A 13,442-nucleotide genomic window follows, 5' to 3' on the forward strand; every position below is an offset into this window, starting at 1 on the left:
GAAACACAGAAATGGCATCGGAATTAAATACAAAAGGCACAATGCCGCCTTAAGTACAAGAATAGAGACTCTTCTTACAGTCGGTGCTTTGAGCATTCCCTGTGAGACCAGTATTAGTTTCCGCTACACCTCTGCAGGTTCAGTTTATTCCTTGGACCTTAACATTGACGATGAAACACAGTAATGGCATCGGAATTAAATGCAAAACGCACAATGCCTCCTTAAGTACAAGAATAGAGACTTTTCTTACAGTCGGTGCTTTGATCATTCCCTGTGAGACCAGTAATGGTATCCGATACACCACTGCAGGTTCAGTGTATTCCTTGGACCTTCACATTGACGATGAAACACGGAAATTGCATCGGAATTAAATACAAAAGGTACAATGCCGCCTTAAGTACAAGAATAGAGACTCTTCTTACAGTCGGTGCTTTGAGCATTCCCTGTGAGACCAGTAATAGTATCCGATACGCCACTGCAGGTTCAATGTATTCCTTGGACCTTCACATTGACGATGAAACACAGGAATCGCATCGAAATTAAATACAAAAGGCACAATGCCGCCTTAAGTACAAGAATAGAGACTCTTCTTACAGTCGGTGCTTTGAGCATTCCCTGTGAGACCAGTATTAGTTTCCGCTACACTTCTGCAGGTTCAGTTTATTCCTTGGACCTTCACATTGACGATGAAACACAGAAATGGCATCGGAATTAAATACAAAAGGCACAATGCCGTCTTAAGTACAAGAATAGAGACTCTTCTTACAGTCAGTGCTTTGAGCATTCCCTGTGAGACCAGTATTAGTTTCCGCTACACCACTGCAGGTTCAATGTATTCCTTGGACCTTCACATTGACGATGAACCACAGAAATGGCACTGGAATTAAATACAAAAGGCACAATGCCGCCTTAAGTACAAGAATAGAGACTCGTCTTACAGTCGGTGCTTTGAGCATTCCCTGTGAGACCAGTATTAGTTTCCGCTACACTTCTGCAGGTTCAGTTTATTCCTTGGACCTTCACATTGACGATGAAACACAGAAATGGCATCGGAATTAAATACAAAAGGCACAATGCCGTCTTAAGTACAAGAATAGAGACTCTTCTTACAGTCAGTGCTTTGAGCATTCCCTGTGAGACCAGTATTAGTTTCCGCTACACCACTGCACGTTCAATGTATTCCTTGGACCTTCACATTGACGATGAAACACAGAAGTGGCATCGGAATTAAATACAAAAGGCACAATGCCGAATTAAGTTCAAGAATAGAGACTCTTCTTGCAGTCGGTGCTTTGAGCATTCCCTGTGAGACCAGTAATAGTATTCGATTGACTACTGCAGATTCAATGTATACCTTGGACCTTCACATTGACGATGAAACACAGAAATGGCATCGGAATTAAATACAAAAGGCACAATGCCGCCTTAAGTACAAGAATAGAGACTTTTCTTACAGTCGGTGCTTTGAGCATTCCCTGTGAGACCAGTAATAGTATCCGATACACCACTGCAGGTTGAATAAATTCCTTGGACCTTCACATTGACGATGAAACACAGAAATGGCATCGGAATTAAACACAAAAGGCACAATGACGCCCTAAGTACAAGCATAGAGACTCTTCTTACTGTCGGTGCTTTGAGCATTCCCTGTGAGACCAGTAATAGTATCCGATACACCACTGCAGGTTCAATGTATTCCTTGGACCTTCACATTGACAATGAAACACAGAAATGGCATCGGAATTAAATACAAAAGGCACAATGCCGCCTTAAGTACAAGAATAGAGACTCTTCTTACAGTCGGTGCTTTGAGCATTCCCTGTGAGAACAGTAATAGTATCCGATACACCACTGCATGTTCAATGTATTCCTTGGACCTTCACATTGACGATGAAACACAGAAATGGCATCGGAATTATATACAAAAGGCACAATGCCTCCTTAAGTACAAGAATAGAGACTCTTCTTACAGTCGGTGCTTTGATCATTCCCCGTGAGACCAGTATTCGTTTCCGCTACACCTCTGCAGGTTCAGTTTATTCCTTGGACCTTCACATTGACGATGAAACACAGAAATGGCATCGGAATTAAATACAAAAGGCACAATGCAGCCTTAAGTACAAGAATAGAGACTCTTCTTACAGTCGGTGCTTTGAGCATTCCCTGTGATACCAATAATAGTATCCGATACACCACTGCAGGTTCAATGTATTCCTTGGACCTTCACATTGACGATGAAACACAGAAATGGCATCGGAATTAAATACAAAAGGCACAATGCCGCCTTAAGTACAAGAATAGAGACTCTTCTTACAGTCGGTGCTTTGAGCATTCCCTGTGAGACCAGTATTAGTTTCCGCTACACCTCTGCATGTTCAGTTTATTCCTTGGACCTTCACATTGACGATGAAACACAGAAATGGCATCGGAATTAAATACAAAAGGCACAATGCCGCATTAAGTACAAGAATAGAGACTCTTCTTACAGTCGGTGCTTTGAACATTCCATGTGAGACCAGTAATAGTATCCGATACACCACTGCAGGTTCAATGTATTCCTTGGACCTTCACATTGACGATGAAACACGGAAATGGCATCGGAATTAAATACAAAAGGCACAATACCGCCTTAAGTACAAGAATAGAGACTCTTCTTACAGTCGGTGCTTTGAGCATTCCCTGTGAGACCAGTATTAGTTTCCGCTACACCTCTGCAGATTCAGTATATTCCTTGGACCTTCACATTGACGATGAAACACAGAAATGGCATCGGAATTAAATACAAAAGGCACAATGCAGCCTTAAGTACAAGAATAGAGACTCTTCTTACAGTCGGTGCTTTGAGCATTCCCTGTGAGACCAGTAATAGTATCCGATACACCACTGCAGGTTCAATGTATTCCTTGCACATACACATTGACGATGAAACACAGAAATCGCATCGGAATTAAATACAAAAGGCACAATGCCGCCTTAAGTACAAGAGTAGAGACTCTTCATACAGTCGGTGCTTTGAGCATTCCCTGTGAGACCAGTAATAGTATCCGAAACACCACTGCAGGTTCAATGTATTCCTTGGACCTTCACATTGACGATGAACCACAGAAATGGCACTGGAATTAAATACAAAAGGCACAATGCCGCCTTAAGTACAAGAATAGAGACTCGTCTTACAGTCGGTGCTTTGAGCATTCCCTGTGAGACCAGTATTAGTTTCCGCTACACTTCTGCAGGTTCAGTTTATTCCTTGGACCTTCACATTGACGATGAAACACAGAAATGGCATCGGAATTAAATACAAAAGGCACAATGCCGTCTTAAGTACAAGAATAGAGACTCTTCTTACAGTCAGTGCTTTGAGCATTCCCTGTGAGACCAGTATTAGTTTCCGCTACACCTCTGCAGGTTCAGTTTATTCCTTGGACCTTAACATTGACGATGAAACACAGTAATGGCATCGGAATTAAATGCAAAACGCACAATGCCTCCTTAAGTACAAGAATAGAGACTTTTCTTACAGTCGGTGCTTTGATCATTCCCTGTGAGACCAGTAATGGTATCCGATACACCACTGCAGGTTCAGTGTATTCCTTGGACCTTCACATTGACGATGAAACACGGAAATTGCATCGGAATTAAATACAAAAGGTACAATGCCGCCTTAAGTACAAGAATAGAGACTCTTCTTACAGTCGGTGCTTTGAGCATTCCCTGTGAGACCAGTAATAGTATCCGATACGCCACTGCAGGTTCAATGTATTCCTTGGACCTTCACATTGACGATGAAACACAGGAATCGCATCGAAATTAAATACAAAAGGCACAATGCCGCCTTAAGTACAAGAATAGAGACTCTTCTCACAGTCGGTGCTTTGAGCATTCCCTGTGTGACCAGTAATAGTATCCGATACACCACTGCAGGTTCAATGTGTTCCTTGGACCTTCACATTGACGATGAAACACAGAAATCGCATCGGAACTAAATACATAAGGCACAATGCCGCCTTAAGTACAAGAATTTAGACTCTTCTTACAGTCGGTGCTTTGAGCATTCCCTGTGAGACCAGTATCAGTTTCCGCTACACCTCTGCAGGTTCAGTTTATTCCTTGGACCTTCACCCCGACGATGAAACACAGAAATGGCATCGGAATTAAATAGAAAAGGCTCAATGCCGCCTTAAGTAGAAGAATAGAGACTCTTCTTACAGTCGGTGCTTTGAGCATTCCCTGTGAGACTAGTAATAGTATCCGATACACCAATGCAGGTTAAATCAATTCCTTGGACATAAACATTTACGATGAAACACAGAAATAACATCGGAATTAAATACAAACGGCACAATGCCGCCTTAAGTACAAGAATAGAGACTCTTCTTACCGTCGGTGCTTTGAGCATTCCCTGTGAGACCAGTATTAGTTTCCGATACACCACTGGAGTTTCAATGAATTCCTTGGACGTTCACATTGACGATGAAACACTGAAATTACATCGGAATTAAATACAGAAGGCACAATGCCGCCTTAAGTACAAGAATAGAGACTCTTCTTACAGTCGGTGCTTTGAGCATTCCCTGTGAGACCAGTATTAGTTTCCGATACACCACTGCAGGTTCAATGTATTCCTTGGACCGTCACATTGACGATGAAACACAGAAATGGCATCGGAATTAAATCCAAAACGCACAATGCCGCCTTAAGTACAAGAATAGGGACTCTTCTTGCCGTCGGTGCTTTGAGCATTCCCTGTGAGACCAGTAATAGTATCCGATACACCACTGCAGGTTTAATCTTTTCCTTTGACATACACATTGACGATGAAACACAGAAATTACAACGGAATTAAATACAATAGGAACAATGCCGCCTTACGTACAAGAATAGAAACTCTTCTTACCGTCGGTGCTTAGAGCATTCCCTGTGAGACCAGTATTAGTTTCCGATACACCACTGGAGGTTCAATGAATTCCTTGGACCTTCACATTGACGATGAAACACTGAAATTACATCGGAATTAAATACAAAAGGCACAATGCCGCTTTAAGTACAAGAACAGAGACTCTTCTTACAGTCGGTGTTTTGAGCATTCCCTGTGAGACCAGTAATAGAATCCGATACACCACTGCAGGTTCAATCTATTCCTTGGACATACACATTGACGATGAAACACAGAAATCGCATCGGAATTAAATGCAAAAGGCACAATGCCGCCTTAAGTACAAGAATAGAGACTCTTCTTACAGTCGGTGCTTTCAGCATTCCCTGTGAGACCAGTAACAGTATCCGATACACCACTGCAGGTTCAATCTATTCCTTGGACATACACATTGACGATGAAACACAGAAATTACATCGGAATTAAATACAAAAGGAACAATGCCGCCTTATGTACAGGAATAGAGACTCTTTTTACCGTCGGTGCTTTGAGCATTCCCTGTGAGACCAGTATTAGTTTCCGATACACAACTGGAGGTTCAATGAATTCCTTGGGCATTCACATTGACGATGAAACACTGAAATTACATCGGAATTAAATACAAAAGCCACAATGCCGCCTTAAGTACTAGAATAGAGACTCTTCTTACAGTCGGTGCTTTGAGCATTCCCTGTGAGACCAGTAACAGTATCCGATACACCACTGGAGGTTCAATCTATTCCTTGGACGTACACATTGACGATGAAACACAGAAATTACATCGGAATTATATACAAAAGGCACAATGCCGCCTTACGTACAAGCATAGAGACTCTTCTTACAGTCGGTGCTTTGAGCAGTCCCTGTGAGACCAGTAATAGTTTCCGATACACCACTGCAGGTTCAATGTATTCCTTGGACCTTCACATTGACGATGAAACACAGAAATGGCATCGGAATTAAATACAAAAGGCAAAATGCCGCCTTAAGTACAAGAATAGAGACTCTTCTTACAGTCGGTGCCTTGAGCATTCCCTGTGAGACCAGTAATAGTATCCGATACACCACTGCAGGTTGAATAAATTCCTTGGACCTTCACATTGACGATGAAACACAGAAATGGAATCGAAATTAAATACAAAAGGCACAATGCCGCCGTAAGTACAAGCATAGAGCCTCTTCTTACAGTCGGTGCTTTGAGCATTCCCTGTGAGACCAGTAATAGTATCTGATACACCACTGCAGGTTCAATGTATTCCTTGGACCTTCACATTGACGATGAAACACAGAAATGTCATCGGAATTAAATACAAAAAGCACAATGCCGCCTTAAGTACAAGAATAGAGACTCTTCTTACAGTCGGTGCTTTGAGCATTCCCTGTGAGACCAGTAATAGGATCCGATACACCACTGCAGGTTCAATGTATTCCTTGGACCTTCACATTGACGATGAAACACAGAAATGGCATCGGAATTAAATACAAAAGGCACAATGCCGCCTTAAGTACAAGAATAGAGACTCTTCTTACATTCGGTTCTTTGATCATTCCCTGTGAGACCAGTATTAGTTTCCGCTACACCTCTGCAGGTTCAGTATATTCCTCGGACCTTCACATTGTCGATGAAACACAGAAATGGTATCGGAATTAAATGCAAAAGGCACAATGCCGCCTTAAGTACAAGAATAGAGACTCTTCTTACAGTCAGTGCTTTGAGCATTCACTGTGAGACCAGTAATAGTATCCGAAACACCACTGCAGGTTCAATGTATTCCTTGGACTTTCACATTGACGATGAACCACAGAAATGGCACTGGAATTAAATACAAAAGGCACAATGCCGCCTTAAGTACAAGAATAGAGACTCTTCTTACAGTCGGTGCTTTGAGCTTTCCCTGTGAGACCAGTATTAGTTTCCGCTACACTTCTGCAGGTTCAGTTTATTCTTTGGATCTTCACATTGACGATGAAACACAGAAATGGCATCGGAATTAAATACAAAAGGCACAATGCCGCCTTAAGTACAAGAATAGAGACTCTTCTTACAGTCGGTGCTTTGATCATTCCCTGTGAGACCAGTAATGGTATCCGATACACCACTGCAGGTTCAATGTATTCCTTGGACCTTCACATTGACGATGAAACACGGAAATGGCATCGGAATTAAATACAAAAGGCACAATACCCCATTAAGTACAATAATAGAGACCCTTCTTACAGTCGGTGCTTTGAGCATTCCCTGTGAGACCAGTAATAGTATCCGATACACCACTGGAGGTTCAATCTATTCCTTGGACATACACATTGACGATGAAACACAGAAATTACATCGGAATTAAATACAAAAGGCACAATGCCGCCTTAAGTACAAGCATAGAGACTCTTCTGACAGTCGGTGCTTTGAGCAGTCCCTGTGAGACCAGTAATAGTTTCCGATACACCACTGCAGGTTCAATGTATTCCTTGGACCTTCACATTGACGATGAAACACAGAAATGGCATCGGAATTAAATACAAAAGGCAAAATGCCGCCTTAAGTACAAGAATAGAGACTCTTCTTACAGTCGGTGCCTTGAGCATTCCCTGTGAGACCAGTAATAGTATCCGATACACCACTGCAGGTTGAATAAATTCTTTGGACCTTCACATTGACGATGAAACACAGAAATGGCATCGGAATTAAATACAAAAGGCACAATGCCGCCTTAAGTACAAGAATAGAGACTCTTCTTACATTCGGTTCTTTGATCATTCCCTGTGAGACCAGTATTAGTTTCCGCTACACCTCTGCAGGTTCAGTTTATTCCTTGGACCTTCACATTGACGATGAAACACAGAAATGGCATCGGAATTAAATACAAAAGGCACAATGCCCCATTAAGTACAATAATAGGTCCCCTTCTTACAGTCGGTGCTTTGAGCATTCCCTGTGAGACCAGTAATAGTATCCGATACACCACTGCAGGTTCAATGTATTCCTTGGACCTTCACATTGACGATGAAACACAGAAATGGCATCGGAATTAAATACAAAAGGCACAATGCCGCCTTATGTACAAGAATAGGGACTCTTCTTACAGTCGGTGCTTTGAGCATTCCCTGTGAGACCAGTAATAGTATCCGATACACCACTGCAGTTTGAATAAATTCCTTGGACCTTCACATTGACGATGAAACACAGAAATGGCATCGGAATTAAATACAAAAGGCACAATACCGCCTTAAGTACAAGAATAGAGACCCTTCATACAGTCGGTGCTTTGAGCATTCCCTGTGAGACCAATATTAGTTTCCGCTACACCTCTGCAGGTTCAGTATATTCCTCGGACCTTCACATTGTCGATGAAACACAGAAATGGCATCGGAATTAAATACAAAAGGCACAATGCCGAGTTAAGTACAAGAATAGAGACTCTTCTTACAGTCAGTGCTTTGAGCATTCCCTGTGAGACCAGTAATAGTATCCGATACACCACTGCAGGTTCAATGTATTCCTTGCACATACACATTGTCGATGAAACACAGAAATCGCATCGGAATTAAATACAAAAGGCACAATACCGCCTTAAGTACAAGAGTAGAGCCTCTTCAAACAGTCGGTGCTTTGAGCATTCCCTGTGAGACCAGTAATAGTATCCGAAACACCACTGCTGGTTCAATGTATTCCTTGGACTTTCACATTGTCGATGAACCACAGAAATGGCACTGGAATTAAATACAAAAGGCACAATGCCGCCTTAAGTACAAGATTAGAGACTCTTCTTACAGTCGGTGCTTTGAGCTTTCCCTGTGAGACCAGTATTAGTTTCCGCTACACTTCTGCAGGTTCAGTTTATTCTTTGGATCTTCACATTGACGATGAAACACAGAAATGGTATCGGAATTAAATACAAAAGGCACAATGCCGCCTTAAGTACAAGAATAGAGACTCTTCTTACAGTCGGTGCTTTGATCATTCCCTGTGAGACCAGTAATGGTATCCGATACGCCACTGCAGGTTCAATGTATTCCTTGGACCTTCACATTGACGATGAAGCACGGAAATGGCATCGGAATTAAATACAAAAGGCACAATGCCGCCTTAAGTACAAGAATAGAGACTCTTCTTACAGCCGGTGCTTTGAGCATTCCCTGTGAGACCAGTAATAGTATCCGATACACCACTGCAGGTTCAATGTATTCCTTGCACCTTCACATTGACGATGAAACACAGGAATCGCATCGGAATTAAATACAAAAGGCACAAAGCCGCTTTAAGTACAAGAATAGAGACTCTTCTTACAGTAGGTGGTTTGAGCATTCCCTGTGAGACCAGTGATAGTATCCGATACACCACTGCAGGTTCAATGTATTCCTTGGACCTTCACATTGACGATGAAACACAGAAATCGCATCGGAATTAAATACAAAAGGCACAATGCCGTCTTAAGTGCAAGAATAGACACTCTTCTTACAGTCGGTGCTTTGAGCATTCCCTTTGAGACCAGTATTAGTTTCCGCTTCACCTTTGCAATTTCAGTTTATTCCTTGGACCTTCACATCGACGATGAAACACAGAAATGGCATCGGAATTAAATAGAAAATGCTCAATGCCGCCTTAAGTAGAAGAATAGAGACTCTTCTTACAGTCGGTGCTTTGAGCATTCCCTGTGAGACCAGTAATAGTATCCGATACACCACTGCAGGTTCAATGTATTCCTTGGACCTTCACATTGACGATGAAACATAGAAATCGCATCGGAATCAAATACAAAAGGCACAATGCCGCCTTAAGTACAAGAATAGAGACTCTTCTTACAGTCGGTGCTTTGTGCATTCCCTGTGAGACCAGTAATAGTATCCGATACACCACTGCAGGTTCAATCTATTCCTTGGGCATATACATTGACGATGAAACACAGAAATGGCATCGGAATTAAATACAAAAGGCACAATACCGCCTTAAGTACAAGAATAGAGACCCTTCATACAGTCGGTGCTTTGAGCATTCCCTGTGAGACCAATATTAGTTTCCGCTACACCTCTGCAGGTTCAGTATATTCCTCGGACCTTCACATTGTCGATGAAACACAGAAATGGCATCGGAATTAAATACAAAAGGCACAATGCCGCCTTAAGTACAAGAATAGAGACTCTTCTTACAGTCAGTGCTTTGAGCATTCCCTGTGAGACCAGTAATAGTATCCGATACACCACTGCAGGTTCAATGTATTCCTTGCACATACACATTGTCGATGAAACACAGAAATCGCATCGGAATTAAATACAAAAGGCACAATACCGCCTTAAGTACAAGAGTAGAGCCTCTTCAAACAGTCGGTGCTTTGAGCATTCCCTGTGAGACCAGTAATAGTATCCGAAACACCACTGCAGGTTCAATGTATTCCTTGGACTTTCACATTGACGATGAACCACAGAAATGGCACTGGAATTAAATACAAAAGGCACAATGCCGCCTTAAGTACAAGAATAGAGACTCTTCTTACAGTCGGTGCTTTGAGCTTTCCCTGTGAGACCAGTATTAGTTTCCGCTACACTTCTGCAGGTTCAGTTTATTCTTTGGATCTTCACATTGACGATGAAACACAGAAATGGCATCGGAATTAAATACAAAAGGCACAATGCCGCCTTAAGTACAAGAATAGAGACTCTTCTTACAGTCGGTGCTTTGATCATTCCCTGTGAGACCAGTAATGGTATCCGATACACCACTGCAGGTTCAATGTATTCCTTGGACCTTCACATTGACGATGAAACTCGGAAATGGCATCGGAATTAAATACAAAAGGCACAATGCCGCCTTAAGTACAAGAATAGAGACTCTTCTTACAGCCGGTGCTTTGAGCATTCCCTGTGAGACCAGTAATAGTATCCGATACACCACTGCAGGTTCAATGTATTCCTTGCACCTTCACATTGACGATGAAACACAGGAATCGCATCGGAATTAAATACAAAAGGCACAAAGCCGCCTTAAGTACAAGAATAGAGACTCTTCTTACAGTAGGTGGTTTGAGCATTCCCTGTGAGACCAGTGATAGTATCCGATACACCACTGCAGGTTCAATGTATTCCTTGGACCTTCACATTGACGATGAAACACAGAAATCGCATCGGAATTAAATACAAAAGGCACAATGCCGCCTTAAGTGCAAGAATAGAGACTCTTCTTACAGTCGGTGCTTTGAGCATTCCCTTTGAGACCAGTATTAGTTTCCGCTTCACCTTTGCAATTTCAGTTTGTTCCTTGGACCTTCACATCGACGATGAAACACAGAAATGGCATCGGAATTAAATAGAAAATGCTCAATGCCGCCTTAAGTAGAAGAATAGAGACTCTTCTTACAGTCGGTGCTTTGAGCATTCCCTGTGAGACCAGTAATAGTATCCGATACACCACTGCAGGTTCAATGTATTCCTTGGACCTTCACATTGACGATGAAACACAGAAATCGCATCGGAATCAAATACAAAAGGCACAATGCCGCCTTAAGTACAAGAATAGAGACTCTTCTTACAGTCGGTGCTTTGTGCATTCCCTGTGAGACCAGTAATAGTATCCGATACACCACTGCAGGTTCAATCTATTCCTTGGGCATATACACTGACGATGAAACACAGAAATAACATCGGAATTAAATACAAAAGGCACAATGCCGCCTTAAGTACAAGAATAGAGACTCTTCTTACCGTCGGTGCTTTGAGCATTCCCTGTGAGACCAGTATTAGTTTCCGATACACCACTGCAGGTTCAATGTATTCCTTGGACCGTCACATTGACGACGAAACACAGAAATGGCATCGGAATTAAATTTAAAACGCACAATGCCGCCTTAAGTACAAGAATAGAGACTCTTCTTACAGTCGGTGCTTTGAGCATTCGCTGTGAGACCAGTATTAGTTTCCGATACACCACTGCAGGTTCAATGTATTCCTTGGACCGTCACATTGACGACGAAACACAGAAATGGCATCGGAATTAAATCCAAAACGCACAATGCCGCCTTAAGTACAAGAATAGGGACTCTTCTTACCGTCGGTGCTTTGAGCATTCCCTGTGAGACCAGTAATAGTATCCGATACACCACTGCATGTTCAATCTATTCCTTGGACGTACACATTGACGATGAAACACAGAAATTACAACGGAATTAAATACAATAGGAACAATGCCGCCTTAAGTACAAGAATAGAAACTCTTCTTACCGTCGGTGCTTAGAGCATTCCCTGTGAGACCAGTATTAGTTTCCGATACCCCACTGGAGGTTCAATGAATTCCTTGGACCTTCACATTGACGATGAAACACTGATATTACATCGGAATTAAATACAAAAGGCACAATGCCGCTTTAAGTACAAGAATAGAGACTCTTCTTACAGTCGGTGCTTTGAGCATTCCCTGTGAGACCAGTAATAGAATCCGATACACCACTGCAGGTTCAATCTATTCCTTGGACATACACATTGACGATGAAACACAGAAATTACATCGGAGTTAAATACAAAAGGAACAATGCCGCTTTAAGTACAAGAATAGAGACTCTTCTTACCGTCGGTGCTTTGAGCATTCCCTGTGAGACCAGTATTAGTTTCCGATACACCACTGGAGATTCATTGAATTCCTTGGACCTTCACATTGACGATGAAACACTGAAATTACATCGGAATTAAATACAAAAGGCACAATGCCGCCTTAAGTACAAGAATAGAGACTCTTCTTACAGTCGGTGCTTTGAGCATTCCCTGTGAGACCAATAATAGTATCCGATACACCACTGCAGGTTCAATCTAATCCTTGGACATACACATTGACGATGAAACACAGAATTTACAACGGAATTAAATACAAAAGGAACAATGCCGCCTTAAGTACAAGAGTAGAGACTCTTCTTACCGTTGGTGCTTTAGGATTCCATGTGAGACCAGTATTAGTTTCCGCTACACCTCTGCAGGTTCAGTTTATTCCTTGGACCTTGACATTGACGATGAAACACAGAAATGGCATCGGAATTAAATACAAAATGCACAATGCCTCCTTAAGTACAAGAATAGTGCCTCTTCTTACAGTCGGTGCTTTGAGCATTCCCTGTGAGACCAGTAATAGTAACCGATACACCACTGCAGGTTCAATGTATTCCTTGGACATACACATTGACGATGAAACACAGAAATTACATCGGAATTAATTACAAAAGGTACAATGCCGTCTTTAGTACAAGAATAGAGACTCTTCTTACAGTCTGTGATTTGAGCATTCCCTGTGAGACCAGTATTAGTTTCCGCTACACCTCTGCAGGTTCAGTTTATTCGTTGAACCTTCACATTGACGATGAAACACAGGAATCGCATCGCAATTAAATACAAAAGGCACAATGCCGCCTTAAGTACAAGAATAGAGACTCTTCTTACAGTCGGTGCTTTCAGCATTCCCTGTGAGACCAGTATTAGTATCCGATACACCACTGCAGGTTCAATCTATTCCGTGGACATACACATTGACGATGAAACACAGAAATTACATCGGAATTAA

Source organism: Schistocerca americana, chromosome 5 (assembly GCF_021461395.2).
Source record: "Schistocerca americana isolate TAMUIC-IGC-003095 chromosome 5, iqSchAmer2.1, whole genome shotgun sequence".
In the NCBI taxonomy this organism is placed as follows: domain Eukaryota; kingdom Metazoa; phylum Arthropoda; class Insecta; order Orthoptera; family Acrididae; genus Schistocerca; species Schistocerca americana.